We start from the raw sequence: 18,160 nt of genomic DNA, 5'->3' as shown, positions 1-18,160 counted from the left end.
AGACTACACACCAGCTCCTTTTGTGTCACTGTCTAGTGTGAGGTGCACCCAGCCCAACTGTCAAACTGACCCAGACAGGGAATCCACAAACAGGCAGAGTCACAGAAATGGCATAAGCAAGAAAATGCTCACTTTCTAAAAGTGGCACTTTCAAACACACAATCTTAAAATCAACTTTACTAAAAGATGTATTTTTAAATTGTGAGCTCAGATACCCCAGACTCCACATGCCCATCCTCTCCCAAAGGCAATCTACACTTTAATCAGATTTAAAGGTAGCCCCCATGTTAAACTATGAGAGGGACTGGCCTTGCAACACTGTAAAACAAATTTAGCAATATTTCACTGTCAGGACATATAAAACACATTACTATGGGGGTTATTCTAACTTTGGAGGAGGTGTTAATCCGTCCCAAAAGTGACGGAAAAGTGACGGATTTACCACCAGCCGTATTACGAGTCCATTATATCCTATGGAACTCGTAATACGGCTGGTGGTATATCCGTCACTTTACCGTCACTTTTGGGACGGATTAACACTCCTCCAAAGTTAGAATAACCCGCTGTATGTCCTACCTTAACCATACACTGCACCCTGCCTTTGGGGCTACCTACAGCCTACCTTACGGGTGCCTTACATGTAAGAAACGGGAAGGTTTGGGCCTGGCAATTGGGTACACTTGCCAAGTCAAATTTACAGTTAAAACAGCACACACAGACACTGCAGTGGCAGGTCTGAGACATGATTACAGAGCTACTCATGTGGGTGGCACAACCAGTGCTGCAGGTCCACTAGTAGCATTTGATTTACAGGCCCTGGCACCTCTAGTGCACTTTACTAGGGACTTACTAGTAAATCAAATATGCCAATCATGGATAAACCAATTACATACAATTTACACAGAGAGCATATGCACTTTAGCACTGGTTAGCAGTGGTAAAGTACTCAGAGTTCAAAAGCCAACAGCAACAGGTCAGAAACAAATAGGAGGCAGGAAGCAAAAAGATTGGGGATGACCCTGCATAAGCAAAAAAGTCTAACACAACCCCCTACCAGCCTAAAGGCTGGGGAGAACAATCAATACCTTGATGTACTTCCCTGATTGGGGAAACAGAACAAGGACCCAGGCCCACAACAGCAGGGGCATGTTCCAGTTCTACGCCTTCCTGACTCCAGTTGGATCCCTCTGTCCATACTCTCAGGGCCCACTAAGCTAACTCAGGGGGAACCCTTCTCCACATCTGCAGATAACATTTGTGCAGCACATTACTTTACTTTGCTCACTGATGTATCCCAATGGGCAGATAGCACCACCAGAGCCAACACAGTGGTGTTGCCCACTCCACCTCTGGGGTGTAATGCTCGTTCCCCCACCTCCTGTTCCCCCCCCAGGGGTAACTCTGCCCACCAAGAGAGCAATCCACAGTGACCCCTGACAAATGTCAGGGATGAGAGCCCAACCTCAGGCCTCTCCAACCACTGTGACTGTAGAGAGTGGGGGGCGGTAGCCCCAGGTGCCTGGCACCCTTTGACCGCTCTCTCTTCCACCAGGTCAGGGATGACAACCTGACCCTGGTCCTCCCCTCTGGAGCTCTGTACCCTCCCTGCCGGAGTGGCACCCCCACAGTCCCAAATTGTCAGGGTGCTTGTAGAAGCAGTCCTGCACAATTCTTCCACCAGTGCAGGAATGTTAACATGCAACTGGTCCTCCAACCTGGGGTCTGTACCTTCAGGTTGGACTAGGGCCAGGGGTGGGGCTTCCCTCCCTCTGCCCTCCCTTCTGGGGTCCTGCACCCCCAACTAGGAGTGCCCCCCCCCCCAGAAGACAACATGGTGGGGGTACTGTTAGCAGTAGCCCCTTCCTCCAGGTCGGGGGGACACCCTGAACCTGGTCTTCCAGTCCAGGGTCTGTACCCTCAGACTGGACCACTGCCTTGCAACCAAGGTCTTCCTGGGGGGCATACCTACCCCCCACCAGGTCAGAGTTTACCCTCTGAATCTGGTCATCCATCCCAGAGTCACCACCCTGCGGTTGAACCACTGTCTGGTGCACCAGGACTTTCTTGGGAGCACTCCTACCCCCATCAGGTCACAGTTTACCCCCTGAACCTGATCATTCAACCCAGAGTCACCACCCTGCGTTTGAACCATTGCCTGGCCCACCAGGACTTCCAGGGGGGCACACTTACCCCCCTCAAGGGATACACCATCCCCAAGGGCCACACATGAGTCTGGCTGGCACAGGTCTCCTGACCTCTGCCCATCTGACAGAGTCTGGATTCCCCCCAACCCAGACATGGTCTCACCAAGGTCATTCCTGGGGGGCTCTGCTCTCAGAGCTGACCCCTGACCCTCCAGGTTCTCCACTGGGGTCCGCAACCCCCTCTCAACCCTCTGTCTGGACTTCTGCAACCCCTCTCTAGGAGTGGTACTGCCAGACACCAGAACTGGTGGGACACTGGCTACAGCCGCGCCTCCAAGTTCTCCTGACACTGTGGGGTCTCCCTCAACAGATGGCCCTAAGGTACAGGCCAGGCTCCTCTCCTGGTGTTCCCTCATGGAACCCTCCAGGACCTGGGACTGGATCTCGGGCACCTTGGGCCTCAGCCCATCCCCATTCCCTCTCCTCTGAGACTGGACATGGGGTCCCTCACCCATGCCACTACACTGGGACCTAACTGGGACACTACAATCCTTCCCTACCTCACCTGGTTGGGAAATACCTAGACCACTCCTCTCAGGAGCACCCCCAAATGCCTCTTCAGACTCTCTGGTACTCACCCAGGCGTCTGCTTCCAGTGTAAGTTCCCTGGGATCAGAGAACTCACACTCCACCTGGTGTTGGCGCAGCTCTGGAAAATAAGGACTAGACATATGCTCTCCAGCAATTACATCCCTCAGCCCCTCACATGAATTAACCAAAGAACCCTTCACCCAACCATCCAGTGACTCTGCTTTGAAAAAGCACCCCACATCACCCTCCTGAGACTGGTGAGACAGTACCTGACTGTCCTTGACACTCAAACCACACTCTTCTGGGATGTCTTCACACTCCATAACCAGGAATTCTACCTGGGGAGAACCTCTCTCCCTGTCACTCTCACCGAGAGTCAGTAGAGTGTCCCTCCCACTAGTAGGAATAGGACTCCCCGTGCCAGTTCCCCAATCCACCTCAGGGAACCTGTGCATCATTGGAGCTTCCTCATATCCCTGAACCTCCTGGTGTGTGTTAACTCCCTCATTCAAGTAGGGCACCACATTTCTGGGCATGGGCAGTTTTTCAGCAGCACTGGATAAAAAATTGTTGCTGCCACCAATCCAGCTGGACCCAGTCCTCATGACTTCCAGCTCTTTCAGTTTTAGCTCATAAGCCCAAATCATCTGTTCTATCTCCAAGTCCCTTTTCCACTCGTCAAACTCCCTTTGCATCCTCAACTTTTCTGACTCCAACCGGTGAGCCCTTTCTGCCTGTCTGTCCTGCACATATTTAGGAGTCAGACCCTTAGAGGACCTACTGCTACCACTCCTGGAAACCCTCCCCCCAGGTGTAACATCCACTACACCACTGTGTAGACTCTGCACTTCCCCATCAATATCCTCTGTGTGCCCCCCAGCTTCCTTGGCTGTCACCCAGGCCCTCAGTGCCTCTTACAGATCCCCCTTCCTGGCAGAGTTCTTAACAGGACAGGCAAGATCTTCACAGAACTGTTTCAATTGAGCAACTGAGTACCTCTTCAGTTTCCCTAATTCAAACACAGCTCCAGCTGTTGCATCTCCAGATTGAGACATGATGGCAACAAGTGCAAAGTTCCAACGGCAGAAAACAAGTTCCCAATGAAGTAAAAAGAATCAGTCAAGGGATCAGCAAAATCATGGAGGTAGAACAAAAAGGAGTCTTTAAGAGAAAAAGCAAAAGATCACCAAACAAGTAGTATGAGGTCACGTAGTGGTCTGCACTCAAAACAGTAGTGTACACTTAATTACTGTATGTCAAGTACAAATACAAGTGTAAATCCCAACCGCTGATCACCAATGTTAGAAATGGGGTCTCTGGTTGACAGTCAAGTTACCCCCTGTTCAAGCAAGGACCCTCACTCTAGTCAGGGTAAAAGAGAATCACCCTCAGCTAACCCCTGCTTAACCACTTGGTAGCTTGGCAGAGCAGTAGGCTTACTTCAGAGTGCTAGGTGTAAAGTATTTGTACCAACACACACAGTAACTTAATAAAAACACTACAAAATGACACAACACCAGTTTAGAACACTAGGAAATATCTAAACAAAACAAGACCAAAATGACAAAAATTCGACATACACAAGTCAAGTTATGAATTTTTAAAGATTAAACAAAAAAATAGCGCTTAGAAACACAAAATGCTTCGGAGAGGTGTTAACACGGCGTCATAACGGAGTCGATCCCAACAATCCGACACGATCAGCGCAGGACACGGAGTCGCGTAGACCCCCAGGTACAGTACCTTGGTGAAGAAATGAAAACAAGCTGATGCGCGAAGTCGGGAATCGCTGCGTCTGTTCGAAACATTGAATATGCGCACTTCGAGCGGCGTCGGCCAGGACCTGGTGCGCGACTTCCACGGAGTCGTGGACTTCGGCGGGGCTGCAGCGATGTCGGGCCTGTGAAGGTCGTCGCGTTCCAGCGGAAATCACGGAGTCAGGTGCAGGCGGCATCACGGGATTCAGCAGCGGCATCGGTCCGAAGTCGTCCGAAGTAGATTTCCTTGAATTTCCACTAGCTTTCCTTCCAAGGGCCTGGGGACTGGATAGGGCACCACTTGTCAGAGCAGGAATCTCTCCAGAGACTCCAGGAGCTGGCCGAGAGAAGTCTTTGCTGTCCCTGAGACTTCAAACAACAGGAGGCAAACTCTAAATCAAGCCCTTGGAGTTTTCCTCACAAGATGGAAGGCACACAAAGTCCAGTCTTTGCCCTCTTACTCTGGCAGAAGCAGCCACTGCAGGATAGCTCCACAAAGCACTGTCACAGGCAGGGCAGCTCTTCTTCCTCAGCTCTTCAGCTCTTCTCCAGGCAGAGGTTCTTCTTGTTTCCAGAAGTGTTCTAAAGTCTGTGGTTTTGGGTGCCCTTCTTATACCCAATTTCTCCTTTGAAGTAGGCCTACTTCAAAGTAAAGTCTCTTTTGAATGTGAAATCCTGCCTTGCCCAGGCCAGGCCCTAGACACTCACCAGGGGGTAGGAGACTGCATTGTGTGACAACAGGCACAGCTCTTTCAGGTGTAAGTGACCACTCCTCCCCTCCCTCCTAGCACAGATGGCTCATCAGGAAATGCAGACTACACCCCAGCTCCTTTTGTGTCACTGTCTAGTGTGAGGTGCAACCAGCCCAACTGTCAAACCGACCCAGAGAGGGAATCCACAAACAGGCAGAGTCACAGAAATGGTATAAGCAAGAAAATGCTCACTTTCTAAAAGTGGCATTTTCAAACCCACAATCTAAAAATCAACTTTACTAAAAGATGTATTTTTAAATTGTGAGCTCAGAGACCCCAAACTCCACATGTCCATCCGCTCCCAAAGGGAATCTACACTTTAATCAGATTTAAAGGTAGCCTCCATGTTAACCTATGAGAGGGACAGGCCTTGCAACAGTGAAAAACGAATTTAGCAACATTTCACTGTCAGGACATATAAAACACATTACTATATGTCCTACCTTAACCATACACTGCACCCTGCCCTTGGGGCTACCTACGGCCTACCTTAGGGGTGCCTTACATGTAAGAAAAGGGAAGGTTTGGGCCTGGCAAGTGGGTACACTTGCCAAGTCAAATTTACAGTTAGAACTGCACACACAGACACTACAGTGGCAGGCCTGAGACATGATTACAGAGCTACTCATGTGGGTGGCACAACCAGTGCTGCAGGCCCACTAGTAGCATCTGATTTACAGGCCCTGGCACCTCTAGTGCACTTTACTAGGGACGTACTAGTAAATCAAATATACCAATCATGGATAAACCAATTACATACAATTTTACACAGAGAGCATATGCATGTTAGCACTGGTTAGCAGTGGTAAAGTGCTCAGAGTTCAAAAACCAACAGCAACAGGTCAGAAAAAAATAGGAAGCAGGAAGCAAAAAGATTAGGGATGACCCTGCATAAGCAGAAAAGTCCAACACTATCTTTCACTGGTAAGGGTAGGGATAGGCTCCTTACTGTCAGAGAAAGTGATGCTAATAATTACATAGTTTTGAAAGATGCACTCTTGGATGGATTTGGCTTAACCACTGAACAATACAGGATAAAGTTCAGAGACACCAGAAAAGAGTCCTCTCAAAACTGGACAGACTTTGTAGACTGTTCAGTGAAGGCCTTGGAGGGTTGGTTACATGGCAGTAAAGTGACTGACTACGAAAGCCTGTACAATCTAATCCTGAGAGAGCATATTTTGAACGATTGTGTATCTGATTTGTTGCACCAGTACCTGGTAGACTCAGATCTGACCTCTCCCCAAGAATTGGGAAAGATGGCAGACAAATGGGTCAGAACAAGAGTGAACAGAAAAGTTCATACAGGTGGTGACAAGGATGGCAAGAAGAAAGATGGTGAAAAATCTCAGGATAAGCATTGGGATAAAGGTATAGCTAAAGATCCTTCTTCACCTCCTAAACACTCTTCAGGGGGTGGGAATAAATCATCTTCTTCCGCTTCTTCACAACCCACACACACTAAAAAGCCTTGGTGCTATATGTGTAAAAATAAAGGCCATAGGCCAGGGGATAAGTCCTGCCCAGGTAAACCCCCTGAGCCTACCACCACTAATACATCAAACTCTAGTGCCCCTAGCAGTAGTGGTAATAGTGGTGGGACTGCTGGCAACAGTCAAAATAAGGGTGTAGTTGGGTTCACTTTTGGGTCCATCATAGAAACTGGGGTAGTCAGTCCCAAGACAGTTTGTCACGCCTGGTGGCATTGGCCTTGCCACACTGGCTGCTTGTCCCCTTACAATGGATAAGTACAGGCAGTCAGTTTCAATAAATGGTGTTGAGGCTCAGGCCTACAGGGACACAGGTGCCAGTATCACTTTGGTGACTGAAAACCTAGTGTCTCCTGCACAACACATCATTGGACAACAGTACAAGATTATTGATGTCCATAACTCCACTCATTTCCTCCCCTTAGCTATAGTTCATTTTAGTTGGGGTGGAGTTACTGGCCCTAAGTAGGTGGTAGTATCACCTAGCTTACCTGTAGACTGTCTCCTAGGTAATGACCTAGAGACCTCAGGTTGGGCTGAGGTAGAGTTCAATACCCATGCATCCATGCTGGGTATCCCTGAGGAATTGCTTCCTCTCATTTCAGCTGAAATGAAAAAGCAAAGGAGAGAAAAAGGCCTGAAAACTCAGGATCCTTCTCCAACAACAGGTAACAAGGGCATCAAAGTATCCTCTACCCAACCTGCCACTAAGGATACCAGTCCTGTGGTGGGAGAAACCTCTCCTGGGGTGGAACTTGTACCAAGGGAACCATCAGCTACCACAGCTGTACTCCCTGAGGTGAAAGTACCTCTCTGTGGGATAACTAATCCTGATGTGAAAAATTGCACCAGTTTAGTTAACATGGAGCAACCCTCCCAGAGAAACTTTAGTGCAGCAACCCTACACTGCCTCACAACACCTAGGACTGCAGCCATGCCCTAGTGTGGAGCTTATAGGACAGCAGCCCTGCCCTGTTCCAACTCAAGAGAAACAGCAACCCTGTTCCCTCTTACAGCCATATGGACAAACTTTTTGCCCAGCAATGGCTTTATTGAGACAGCATCCCTGTCTGGCATTCTCATCACCTGATATAGGCCCAATGGACCAATCCCACTGCTCTAAATTAAAACATACTAATAGGAACTCTAAGAATATAACTTCACATTGTTACCTAGCTAAAAAAACTCCAAACAGGGTGGTTCACATCCCCACAGGGAAGTAACCATCTAGTGGATGATGAAGGGAGTAACCAATCTATTGCAGAGCTACTCTCCACTTATCACCACTTAGACAATTAAGACTCAACTGGCCAAGGTTAGCCTTATTGTCCTTCGTATGGGGGGGGTTGTGTAGGAAGGTAACCTCTTTCTAGCCTTGTTACCCTCACTTTTGGCCTGTTTGTGAGTATATGTCAGGGTGTTTTTACTATCTCACTGGGATCCTGCTAGCCAGGACCCCAGTGCTCATAGTGAAAACCCTATTTGTCAGTGTGTTTTATATGTCTCACTGGGATCCTGCTAGCCTGGACCAGGTGCTCATAGGTTGCGGCCTAAATGTGTTCCCTGTGTGGTGCCTAACTGTATCACTGAGGCTCTGCTACCCAGAACTTCAGTGCTAATGCTCTCTCTGCTTTTAAAATTGTCACTGCAGGCTAGTGACCATTTTCACCAATTCTAATTGGCACACTGGAACACCCTTGTAATTCCCTAGTATATGGTACGTAGGTACCCAGAGTATTAGGGTTCCAGGAGATCCCTATGGGCTGCAGCATTTCTTTTGCCACCCATAGGGAGCTCAAACCAATATTACACAGGACTGCCACTGCAGCCTGGGTGAAATAACGTCCACGTTATTTCACAGGCATTTTACACTGCACTTAAGTAACTTATAAGTCACCTATATGTCTAACCCTCACCTAGTGAAGTTTAGGTGCAAAGTTACTAAGTGTGAGGGCACCCTGGCACTAGCCAAGATGCCCCCACGTTGTTCAGGGCAATTTCCCTGGACTTTGTGAGTGTGGGGACACCATTACACATGGGCACTACATATAGGTCAATACCTATATGTAGCTTCACAATGGTAACTCCGAATATGGCCGTGTAACATGTCTAAGATCAAGGAATTGTCCCCTATGCCAAATCTGTTATTGGGGTGCAAATCCCATGCATCCCTGGGGCTCCAGCATGGACCCTGGGTACTGCCAAACTAGCTCTCTGGGGTTTTCACTGCAGCTACCACTGCTGCCAACCCACAGACAGGCTTTTGCCCTCCTGGGGTCTGGGCAGCCCAGTCCCAGGAAGGCAGAACAAAGGATTTCCTCCGAGAGAGGGTGTTACACCCTCTCCCTTTGGAAAAAGGTGTTAAGGGCTGGCGAGGAGTAGCCTCCCCCAGCCTCTGGAAATGCTTTGAAGGGCACAGATGGTGCCCTTCTTGCATAAGCCAGTCTACACCGGTTCAGGGATCCCCCAGTTCCTGCTCTGGCGCGAAACTGGACAAAGGAAAGAGGAGTGACCACTCCCCTGTTCATCACCACCCCAGGGGTGGTGCCCAGAGCTTCTCCAGTGTGCCCCAGACCTCTGCCATCTTGAATGAAGAGGTGTGAGGGCACAATGGAGGCCTCTGAGTGGCCAATGCCAGCAGGTGACGTCAGAGAGCCCTCCTGATGCGTGCTTACCTGGTTAGGTGGCCAATCCTCCTCTGAGGGCTATTTAGGGTCTCTTCTGTGGGTTTCTCTTCAGATAACGAATGCTAGAGCTTACTAGAGTTCCTCTGCATCTCCCTTTTTGACTTCTGCCAAGGATCGACCGCTGACTGCTCCAGGACGCCTGCAAAACCACAACAAAGTAGCAAGAAGACTTCCAGCAACATTGTAGCGCCTAATCCTGACGGCTTTCTCGACTGTTTTCTGATGGTGCATGCTCTGAGGGCTGTCTGCCTTCAACCTGCACTAGAAGCCAAGAAGAAATCTCCAGTGAGTTGATGGAATCTTACCCCTGCTAACGAAGGCACCAAACATCTGCTTCACTGGTACTCTGGGTCCCCTCTCATCTCAACGAGCGTGGTCCCTGGAACACAGGAGCTGGATCCAATTGACCCCAATAGTCTGGTGGTCCTTCTGTCCAAATTTGGTGGAGGTAAGTCCTTGCCTCCCCACGCCAGGCAGTAATCCTGTGTACTGCATGAACTGCAGCTGCTAGGGCTTCTGTGCACTTTTGCAAGGAATCCTTCGTGCACAGCATAGTCCCCAGCACTCTGTCCTGCATTGCTCAACTCGCTGAGTTGACCACCGACTTTGTGGGACCCTCCTTTGTAGTGTTGAGATGACTGCCGTGCTCAGATTTCTTGAACGCCTGTTCAAGTGCTTCTGCGGGTGCTGCCTTCTGCTTCTGCGTGAGCTCTCACCAGGTTCTGTTACCCATAATCCTCTGCAAACCTCAACATTTGGCCAAAAAAACACCTCTCCCTCACATTTCAGTGACAGAAAGTTCTGGAATCTGAGAGAAGCCATGAATTTCCTTCCACCCAGCGTTCCCCCAAGTCTCCCGATAAAATGGTACCTTACTTGTGTGGGTAGGCCTAGTGCCTGCAAAAGGAAATGCCCCAAAACACCATGTGGACAAATCAAAATGATCAAATACAAAACTACCTGTTTTTTTTGGGGGGGGGGGGTGAGGGGAACCTGCGTTTTTGGTCCTGGGTTCAGCACCCTAGGAAGTTCAGGGAGGTGTGACTTGTGCAGATCCCCCAGTGTATCCTTTCCCAGAATCCTCAGCAAACCTCAAAATTTGGACAAAAAAAAACACTTTTTCCTCACATTCCGATGCCGGAAAGTTCTGGTACTTGAAAGGAGCCACAAATTTCCTTCCAACCAGTGTTCCCTCAAATCTCCAAATAAAAATGATACCTCACTTGTGTGGGTGACCCAGGTGCCTGCAACAGAAAAAGACCAAAAACCTGTAGAGATTGAGGGGATAGCACAGAGAGTTGATAAGCACATTCTTTTCTTTTATACATCTTTTGGCTGACTCTGCTTTGGGGGCCCACACAAGTGAGGTATAATTTTACGTGGGAGACTGAGGGGAATGCTGGGGGGTAGGAAATTTGTGCCGGAGCGATGATCCTACAGAGAAAAGTGAGGAAAATATGCTTTTTTAAGCACATTTTGAGGTTTGCAGAGGAATCTGGGTAAGAAAGTGTTGGGGGATCCACGCAAGCCACAGCTCCCTGAACTCCTTGGGGTGTCTAGTTTAAAACAATGTCTGGGTTTGGTAGGTTTCCCTAGATGAAGGCCGGACCTGGGACCAAATCCATAGGTGCCCCCCCACCCCAAACACAGGCAGTTTTGTAATAGATCATTTTGATGTGTCCACGTACTTCTGTGATGTCCCAAACACTAAAATTGTGAAAAGAAACGCACTGAGGTTCTGTTAAAAAGACCTCTCACCCACCAACCAAGTTAGTGGGATGTTTCATCATCGGGGTCCCACCCGAGACACCTAGCGTTTCACGGGTGTGCTGCAAAGCCTGATTACAGCAGAGCAGGCTTTGTCATTTTTACCAGACATACTGGTTAGATTTGGCATGAGGGTGAGAGATGGTTCAGTAGATCAAATTTTACTAGCAAGAGATTTCACAAAAATGAAATGCACTGTTAATAACAGAAAGGCCAAAAAACGGAACCAAAGAGCTCGTGATCTGTAAAGCCAGGACAAGGCATCACCCGCTTTATAGTCCATTCACACTTTTCATATATGACATGCACAAGACCATTCACGCCGCCAGCCACGGGCCCAGCACATTACAACACTCGCATCGACAGACAGCGCCACTCAAGGGCCCATCACTTTCATACACCCACATGCCTAATACAGCAATCAAACCAGCTGATGGGAGTGTGTTGACTGGCGTTTGGCAGGCACCACCAGCAAAGCGCCACTCCACGCACACTGCCCAAGGGACAGCCTCCCCACAAAAACAAAAAAAAAAACTGCAGAACATCACTGGTGCCACCGTGGCTTCTACCGCCCCACCCCGTGGGCAGATTGGCTTAAACATAATGAGCCGATCTGCCCCAAGGGGGACAGAAACGGCATAAAATATTACGGCCCCTTGGGGGAGCGTTCCTTGCCCAAGGGGCCGCCCCCCATACAAAAAGCACACACATACGCACACAAACAAAATCCCTGGTGCCTAGTGGGCATTCCTGCTGCCCGACTGCATTGCGATTGGGCAGCAGGAATGCTCAAAGAGGCATCAAGGGAAAGGAAAACCCTTTCCTTTCCCACAATGCCTCTTTTGAAGAAATCCCCCTCTGGCTGGAAGAGAAACTCACCTCTTTCTCCCTCGATGCGCTGGAAGCATATGGCTTCCAGTGCGTCGGGCGGCCTCTAATGATGTCAGCGTGCGAATGCGCACTGATGTCATTAGATAGGGACAGGGGGGTGGGAGTGGAAGGGGAAGCAATTCCCCTTCCAGCCCTGCCCTGGACACCATCAGACTGTAGACTAAGAGTTGTAAAAGATAAAAACACAAGGTGGCTGGCCTTTTCTATCTATGCACCTAGTATCTAGAAGAACATCACTTTATCCATCAGGCCTGACACAGATGCTGTGCCAATTTAGTAGAGTTGAAGACTCAACTCTTAAAACAGCCCTACACCACAATGCAGTAACAGTATACTTCTGCTACTATACCTGCGCTACCTGTCCTATCAGTCATTGACCGTGTGTTTGCTTTTGACCCTGCACAGTGTTCTGCTGCCTTTTAGCTAGATTTGTGATATAAAAAAACTACATATGTACCCACAAAAGTGAGAATAGCATTCCAAGTCCTTGGGTACATAGTGTCAGAACCCTTTTCAGAGGACCATGGGGCACGAAGGGGCTTCAGGGACCAACCGTGGTTAAAGCCTTTTACTCCTGATGTCCTGGGGTCTGTTCTATTATGGATCCCGCTCCACTAGACCAAGTACGCCTTCTGCACTTGACTCTTAGGGGCAGCTGTGGTTGAGCAGTCAAGCCTCCTCGGGGAGGAGGGGATGTAGACACAGGTCAGTAAACACAACTCATAACTGAGAATGTAAGCAGTACAAACAATAAACCAATATTAGCCAAATACCTGCTTTTATAGGAAAAAGTAGTATTTATTTCTAACTCTACACATGCAGAGAGATGCAACATTCAAATACAATAACAAAATTCCCCTTGACACCGGGGCTCTAGTAGTTGTCGGGTGAATCCCTGTCCTACCCTCCTTCAGGTAACGTTTTCAGGGTTACTCCCCACTCACTGGTGACCACAAACGGGAATGTAAACTACAGCACGAATTCTAGGCCAAAATGGTACAGGAAGGCTATTCTGGTATACAGGGTTACTGTGGTACTCACGATCAGGACAAAGATTCTCTTTACACAATTACCCTTGCTACAGTGGCCCCTCCTGGCTTTGGGGGGGTCGCTGATCTTGGCAGTCACAGGTCCTGTGCACATGGCACAAACTCAGTTCACTGGTGACCCTGTCTGGCAAACAGGGTCATCGTGGTGCGGTGGTACAGCTTGGTGCTTCCCATAGTTTGCTCTGATGATGCTCTGAACCATGCAGCCCTCTCCTGGCAAACGAAGGTCACAGAGCATATAATTTACATGGGTAATGGCTCGGTCTGTACACAGCCTCATACCTCACTCAGTGCTCCTCAGTGGACCTCATTACCTCCAACTTTCTCCTCTCTCTCACATGGCATACTGGTCTGGGCAAAGAGGTAAGCAATGGTGTTACAGGATCTAGGGCAGCTGATCTCGGTTTCTTGGGTAATGTCCCCTCATCCAGCAGGAAGACTAGCAGGCCTTGGGCCCCAGTCCTGATCACAGTCAGACGTCTTGCAGAACTTCTCCTTCTCACACAGCCTGTCTCGCTGACGCTAACATTTTTGGGGACTCAACCTCTCCTTCTTATAGTCCTTTTCCAGACACCAAATGTGAGTTAGGGTCTGGATATTTGAAGTATTATGTTGAAGTTCTGCTACTTTTGAAGTAGGAACTTATCCTTTTTATCTTCCTTCATAAAAGAGGTCTGTCACAGCAGGCATGACTCCTAAGCTGATGGACCACAACATAAGTCACAGAAGTATCTACAGTTTACACCTGGATGTCAGCCACAGTGATAGGTGCATCAAAGGATTAATCCCAGACTCCTAGTCCTACATGTTTCTCTTATCAGCCCAATCTCCTTTCCTGAGATGTGTCCAGGGCTCTTTCTTTTGAACATTCACTGGATCAAAAAGCAGTCTTTTGAGGTGTAAAGGGAGTCTCTCCAGTGTATCCCCTCACAAGAATACAGCAATACACAAATCTGTCTGGGGGGATTCTTCTACTCCTCATGTCTTTAGCAGGCATGTCTGGTCTTCCCACAATGGAACCCAGAGTCCTCCATACAATGTACTATTGCAGGCACACTCACTCAGTGTACCTTCACAGAACACCTTGGGTCCAGAACCATTACCTCTCTGCATAGTACCCTTACATGCACACATGCACTAAGTACACACACACACAGTCTGCGCTCACTATTCAGCACTGAAGCTTTTCTATATTTAACCTTGGTGAGTCCTTCACAAACACTCTGCCAGCACACATACTCACTATGTGTGCAGTGCACAAAACTTCATCCTTCATGTATTGTACTTCATTCAAGAACACATACAGCCAGCATATGTGGTACCTGCACATGCACTGAAGAAAGTACATCCCTCATGTACTGTATTCCTCTCAAGCATAAATACACCCCCACATGTAGTATCCACACATGTACTGCACAGTACCGCACCATCCTTATACTGTACCCTACCCAGGCACACATACAACCAATGCAGAGTCACCACACTTGCGCTATGCACTCCACATCTACCCGATGTAGACCAAGGGTGAGTTAAGCAGACAGCAGCAGAACTTTTAAAACAGTGAGTAAGCCTGTAGGCCTCACTCCAGTGACAAAGAGTAAAATTGTCCTGTTCACTGCTACTGATCACTAAATGGTATGCTACCACCATCGTGCTTGTGCTTCCTAACTCCTGGTGAAGGTGGTAGACTTCTATCACTTTGAGGGCAGTGCTCTGAGCTCCCCTCCCAGTCCAACAAGACTGCAATCCATGAGAAAGGCCTATGTCATGTTCGCCTATGACAAACAAAATCAGCATTCGGGATACATTAGATCCTAATCAGCACAAGTGTACGGTTGGGCACTCAGTGCAAAGGTACATGTTTCTTGCCAGGCAGAGGACTTTTCCGTCCCACCTCATAGCAATACAAGACAACCTTCAAGCCCTAAAGCCAAATGCACTCTGAGACTTTAACCGAAATGAGAGACACTCTGCAGCATGATGTGACCAGTGCTTAATTTGTGCTTGTTGTTTCCGGTGCTGAGCACTGGCACTTATTTGTGAGGGCCGGAGCTTATTCTTATGCCTCAAGCATTTGCTGCGAGCAAAAGACACATATGGGAAAGACGGAAGAAGGAAAAACTAAAAAGCGTCATAAAGGGAGAAAGTAGAAAGGTGCAGGATGAGCTGAAGGGTCAGGGGTGGCTGTAAATGGATTGAAAAGGCCCGAGATGGCTTCAGGATTATGCTGCCTCAGTATTCAGTGCTGGCAGATTTACTTACAGCAGTCTCGTGTTTACGAGAAGGGCTTTGAGCACCGGCACCTCTTTATTTACAAATTAAGCACTGGGTGTGACACATCACACAAACCTAATAAGACAGTCTGTGCAGAATGTGCACACACAATGAAAGACTGTGCGCTAGGGTGTGGAACTTCGATTAAAGTCGTGAAGCTGTGTTGCAAGATTTGGATTTACTAATAGCATTACTGTGCCTAACTGGATGTGAGATTCACACCTGTGTGTAATTGTGCAGACTAACGTCATCCAACTAAACTGAGTAATGCTGTACCTTCTTCTCATTTCTCTGTCTCTTGCGTTACTGACCGGCCCCATTCTCCATATCGTATCCTCTTTAGTGACTGCCCCTCTGGTGTGTGGTAGTTTTAGTGTGTTCATGTGTCGCCCCTCTGCCGTCTGAGCTTCCTCCTTGTGTGTACCCCATCGCTGCTGCATCTCGCGGATTTCTCATTCTGGAGGCAGGAGTTGAGCGAACAACGCAGGAATGTCCCGCGGTCCGACCGGCCAATAGGGCAAGTTGTCATTACCGACGCGCTGGTCTGATAGGCCAGTTTATGGGCTGGCTCTTTGCCGGTTTTATGGTCTGGTGGGCCGGGTGTTACTGTTGATTTCGCTGATATTACCACAAACATTGCCTGCCACAAACTGTTTTACAAATTTAAACGTAAACCTTTTCGCAAATGCGGGCCACTTTTAAAACTATCTGATAAAGGTAATGGGAGCCACTTTTAATGTGGTGCCCAGGCATATTTTCTGCCCCAGTCCGACACTTAATACGGCATAACTTGTTTTTATACACAATTTGCTACTAGGGATCATGTTGTTTCGTAGTCCCACAAATAAAAAGTGCCACTATTACCTAGTTGCTTGATACTCATTTAATTGACCTTTGGAAACTGAAGATCTGAGATTGAGGTGCCCCTGCAAGGATTTGTAAGCTGTGCCCTCATATGTGCTCTACACAGATCGTAGGAGTGTGTCTGTCCTTCTGTGCTCTCTGTTACTGTTCAGGTAGGACTCCTTACCTCTTCAGCCTAACCATGTTGGTGGGAGGCTTATTTCACAACTCATACCGAAAGGATATATGACTGTTACAAGGGAAATACAGGCCTCAAACACTTCAGCGACCAATATACCCCTCAAGGTGCCCGGTTCAGGTCAAGGTCAAAGGATATCTGTCAGGTATTTGAGGCTCAGTGGTCCCTTGTCACAATCTGCGGGAATTTGAGGGACATAATTTTGCATATTACCCCTTAGGTGGTTACCCGTGTATTAGTGTCCTACATTCTCTCTGAGCTGCTCTGGTGGTTTGATGACCCACGACACTGAAGGCTGGATTTCATGACGCACTCTTACATGCTTCTGCCATATTTCTCAATGGTTGCAACACGGGGCAGATGACATCTCAGTGAATTACAGGAATGCAAACCACTGCTGAACGTGAGCTAAACATTGCAACCACACACATTCTATCAGGCGAATGAATCACTGTTTAAATGGGAGGAGCAGCACGGTTAATAATGAGATGGTGTATGGGGAGAATATTTCAGTGCGTGCCGGGTACATTTGCTGGTTGATCTGCAGTTAATTGCTGCCTTCTTAAACGACACCTGGATCTTGGAGGAGAACATCTGAGTCTGTTATTCAACGAGCTGCCTACATACAATCCAGAGTTGCACTTTAAACTAGAGTAAGTAGGTAAATTGTTCCTAATTTATATTATTAATAATAATGCAGGTTAGTGCTTCCACAAATATGATATTAATCCGCCTGCACAGGCCAGCCACAGGACTGCACCATTCACAACCGAGCAAAGTGAGCACTGTTGTCTGTCTTTTATTTCCACGATGAATGATGTAGTGGATATGGAAAATCAAAAAGGGTGCTCAAAGTGCAGACTTTAGGGTCAGCAACCGGTACCATGCCAGCTGATTTTGAAGGGTAGATGGAAGCCTAGTGCCATGGCACCAGTCTCACTGCCCTAAAGGTGCGTGCTGCACCTATGTCCCCACATAGCTCCAAGACTGCATCCATGTGAAAAGAAGGAGTAAGTTGTAATTAAGCTGTATGTTTGTGGTGGGCCTGTGATGACGAAAGCGGATGGTTGGAACCAGGTCCAAAAACGAGTCCTGACAGATCTCAAAGATACACTGCGAAAATGAATGAACATAGAACCCTGATCCTTCTGCCTTTTCACGAGGCCGTAATTAATTTGAGAATTCATTATCTATGAAGCGAGGTGCGGCCAGGAGTAGACATGGGCATAATTACAATTACATAAGCAAAATTCCTGAATTATGCATTAGTAAAATTTGCAAAACTTCTTTTACATTTAGCTGATTGCTCAAAACAGTATATTGTCTGTATTCCATGTAACATTTTTTACATGAGATAAATGTTTGCGTAATATAATAAAGTGATCTGAGTGAGCAACACACCACATTTTGAGCTAAAAGCCTAATTTTGTGACATTTTCACAAACCTTTTGTTTGTAACTTTTCCTAAATTTTCACTGGAAAAAAGCAATCGACGGCTAGATACTAGGCAGAAATATATTTCGCATTGTTTTGTATTAAAAATGGTAACCACCAGAATTTGAAAATAGAAACTTTGAGCCACTCGCCGGGATGGTGGCCTGCAAGGGTGGGCAGACCACTATGCCTGTGATCACTTTTAAAATCATAAAGCTTTTCTAAGCCGTCCAATTTCACTGAAGGTTACAAGGCTACTTTAAAAAATATATATTTATTCTT

At 47.8% G+C, this 18,160-nt stretch overlaps 1 protein-coding gene across 2 annotated transcripts in view; it reads left to right on the top strand.

The window, feature by feature from the left end:
• The window catches only part of LOC138293021 (dimethylaniline monooxygenase [N-oxide-forming] 2-like), a 291,867-nt gene that overhangs the window by 26,114 nt on the left and 247,593 nt on the right, over positions 1-18,160 (top strand). Inside the window, exon 1 of one of the 2 annotated variants that reach the window (XM_069231995.1) lies at positions 17,010-17,097. The exons of the other annotated variant lie outside the window; for it this stretch is intronic. The gene's annotated coding sequence lies outside the window, so the exon portion shown is untranslated. Of the gene's footprint in view, positions 1-17,009; positions 17,098-18,160 lie in introns of those variants that run through there. 2 annotated transcript variants of the gene reach the window in all.

The sequence above is a fragment of the Pleurodeles waltl genome, chromosome 4_2, assembly GCF_031143425.1.
Source record: "Pleurodeles waltl isolate 20211129_DDA chromosome 4_2, aPleWal1.hap1.20221129, whole genome shotgun sequence".
NCBI lineage: Eukaryota > Metazoa > Chordata > Amphibia > Caudata > Salamandridae > Pleurodeles > Pleurodeles waltl.
Note: the sequence above shows the minus strand (reverse complement) of the source record. Positions and strands in the feature narration are given on the sequence as shown.